General features: G+C 34.2%; 1 long non-coding RNA gene across 1 annotated transcript; it reads left to right on the forward strand.

The window, feature by feature from the left end:
* Nucleotides 1–1,525: 1,525 nt before the first annotated feature.
* On the forward strand, nucleotides 1,526–2,217 carry LOC125496311 (uncharacterized). The gene is made up of 2 exons (XR_007272988.2): nucleotides 1,526–1,603; nucleotides 1,753–2,217. It is a non-coding gene; the product is annotated as an uncharacterized LOC125496311 (long non-coding RNA).
* Nucleotides 2,218–3,620: the final 1,403 nt, after the last annotated feature.

Here is a 3,620-nt window from a genome sequence, read left to right on the forward strand (position 1 = left end):
CTTTGGTTTGTAAGTGGATTTGTAATTTAGAAAGGAAAAGGGATAAAATAGTCTCTTCATTCGGGGACACCATAGCTCCCGCTTCCCTTATATAATAGAGATATGTTGTACTTTAATTCTTGAATGATAGTTTACATAAACCTTTTTACCTTGATAATTAATCGCTATAATATAATAGAAAGAGATAGGTCCAAATATATGTAAGAGTTTCATTATATATAGGAAACACTATGAAAAAGTAAATAATTTTTTTTCCTCGTCTAACTTCTAAATTATAATTTCACTACAAATACACCTCAGTTTTTTTTCCTTGTCTAACTTCTAAATTTTGTTTGCACACATTGGTATTTAAAAATTTCCATCATTTCAAATTTGGTCCTTTTCTAAATTTTAACACTTTTAGCTTCAATTATATTTGAAATGAAATTTTGATTTTTTCATACACAATTTGATACTGGAATTTTTTTTAGAAAAACAAAAATCGTTACTTTTTGCAAATTAATTTAGTTTTTTTTTTTCTGAAAATGGATTTTTGCAAAAAATTGTTTGCAAAAAGTTTGATATTGTTTTGTTTTTCAAAATTTATTTATGAACATGGATTTTTTGCAAAAGTTTTGGGCAAAAATTTAAATATTGGCATTTTTTTTAGAAAAAACTAAATTTGTTTTATATGAAAATGAATTAAATTTAAGTCTGATTGTATAAAAGTCCTTTTGAACTTATTGTTGTCATCTCTATTTTTTTAACTACATAACAGTCAACTAATTTCCTATTGTTTATTTCAACTAATGTGAAATAATTTGGAAGTTCGCAAATTATGCCGATGGATGAATGTGTGATATCACCGTCAAAATCTTATGTTTTTCTCAAATTTGTGTTTATAGGTAACTTTTGTGAGTAATTGTTAATGGTCTTGAGAACAGTGATTTGTAAGTAAATTTTTGTAGTAAATATTTTTTTATGTATTGATGTTCTAGATTATTAGTTTTACTTTGTATGTTAATTTTAAGTTTTTATAAAGTTTTTTTATTATTTGAATGATTTGCAACATGATTTTCTTAATTGTATAAGTGATTTGTAAAGTTTCTTCTTTTAAGTGATTTGTGAGTGAGTGTTGTAAATTAATTTTCCGTAGTTTTTTTTTAGTCTCGATTTTAATTTTGAGATTCCTTTTGTAATTTAGAAAGGGAAGGGGGGCAAAATAGTCAGTTCAAAAGAGGATACCATAGCTCCCCCCTTCCCTTATATAATAGATATAAATGTGACTCGTTGGCTTGTGTGCACAAGTACTTATGGTAACTTATTTTGCTGCACCCCTGTGTACGAGATTTTTTTTTAATTAAAAAAAAATTAAAATCAACTATGGTTAAGTTAAGCATAATTTTAGATGTTGTATTTAGCTTTTTTTTTTTTTTTTTTTTGGCTGTATATAGCACTTATGTACAGTTTTTACTACTCGGACTAAGCTACTCTAAAAAGGGAAAACTTGAATCCTTTCAAAAAAAAAAAAAAATTGGAAACTTGGGAACGGTCAATGATCATCACCATGATTAGTGAAATCTGGAGTCATTCCGACGGAAAGCAAGAGAAATATGCAGATCAGGTATATAATGGGTTCATTATATTATCAAAATTCCCGATTACCCATTGAAATTGGATAGAAATCCATGGGAAATTTTGACAAAAACATAAGCTTTATATCTGCTTGGCTTTGCTATTTCATCATGATCTCGAGATGATTTAATGCTTCAGGGAGTAAAAAAACGGTAGCAGACGCACATCAACAACATACTTCGATTGATTTTCGATGGCTCCACTCAAGTTCAAGAATCAATTACTTCACAAACAAAGAGAAAGAATCAGAACTTTCCCAAACAGAAGGCGAGAGAATTCAATGAAAAGATAACTTCTCTTTCTTTGCCATTATTGTTGATATACAATTTAGAACGTGAAATTGTGTACAGTGACTTGAATGCTGGTCTGCTATGGTTGCTATGGTTGAGATCAATGTATGTTTACTTCAAATGAATATACCTTTATCATTTTGGGGCTAGATTAATCAATGAATGTTATATAGGCAAGCACATATCAATCACGCACATAAAGTGTGTGATAATATGCTTCAATGAAATCAGAACATCAAGTTAGTGTTATGCGTGCATCAGTGACCCCCACTATTCTATTGATTAATGTGATACATTGACTTGAGTTCACCTACTATGCTATTGAATAATGATCACTAAACCAAGTCTCATTGGTCTCTAGAAATTCCAATCACTACAATATGACATTAATTTTCTTAAATATCCTTATTATTGATGGGATCAATTAATCATTTATTTGGACCTGGTAGTATTATTTGTTTGCACACTAATCATTCGGCAAATTGCTCAGGAGAATTTCATTTGCTATTTAAGCACCCATGATTATGCACTATCTAAGCAACCATGTGTCTCGAGGAGCAAATGTAAGAAATCTATGAAGTTACTCTAGTACTAAGGGCCAACAAGCAAAAAAGCTAGACCCGAAAAGAACTCTCTAGAGAGAGAAAGAAACCCTAAAGTTAGGGAAAAACACCCTTCCTTTTCGCCTTTCAAGGCGCCGCAAACTCATCCAATAGAAAAATTCCCCAGCTGCCCTACTGCTCCTGTCTGGTTCTAATTCCCAACCAGCGCCAAGTGGCGGCCATGCGAGGATGGAAGCTCCACTTCATTCCCTTATGCAGTAGGTAAAACCTCTATTTAATCAATTTCGCGGATTCCTGCTCCCCACCAACCTTCCTTAGATTTACTACTATCCTTCCAAAAATCCGCTTTCCCAAAATTATCTTTCATAAAAATGCCAGTGTCTAGCCCAGATTCTTCTAGTTCTACAGACTCACAATACCATTTTCAAAGATTTCATGTCCAGCGTATGGGCATCTTAATCACACCCCCACCTATGAATATACCTGACACACATGTTAACTGGTCCCATGCTGTAGTGGGTGTCTTCTTCGATAATTCCCCACCTACATCTAGTTTTGTTTCGAATATAGTCCACAATCATTGGGAAACACGTGGACCTATCAATGTCTATCGTACAGGTCCGTACTTTATTTTGGAATGCCAAAACTTTGCTGATAGGGAGGCCATTCTGCACATGCATACCACCTTTATAGATGGAAAACCTATAACTTTTAGGGCAACTTCCCCCACCCAAGTTCCCTCTAGTATCAGCTTCACTGCTGGCCGAATATGGGTTCGTATTTCTGAGCTGCCGTGGGCGTTTTTACACTCAGATTGGACAATCAGGCTTCTCAGCCATATTGGTCATGTTGAAAAGGTGGATAACTATGGAACCAGCTTCCCCCTTCAGCCATACCTACGAGCCTTAGTTACAATCGATCTTACTCAACCACTGGTGCCGGGGTGCTTCTTCCCTCTTGAAGGTAATAGTGTCACTTGGGTATACTTTAGGTATGAGGGCATTTTCAAGTTTTGTAAAGAATGCGGGTGCGTAGGGCATAATACGGGGAGATGCAACTTATCTGCTTATGATGCCAAACGGTTACTCCGGCGCTGTGCTCAGGATTTCGAAGATGATGGCATGACGGTCCTCCGCACTAGGGACGGTATTCC

The sequence above is a fragment of the Beta vulgaris genome, chromosome 4, assembly GCF_026745355.1.
Source record: "Beta vulgaris subsp. vulgaris cultivar EL10 chromosome 4, EL10.2, whole genome shotgun sequence".
Lineage (NCBI taxonomy): Eukaryota > Viridiplantae > Streptophyta > Magnoliopsida > Caryophyllales > Amaranthaceae > Beta > Beta vulgaris.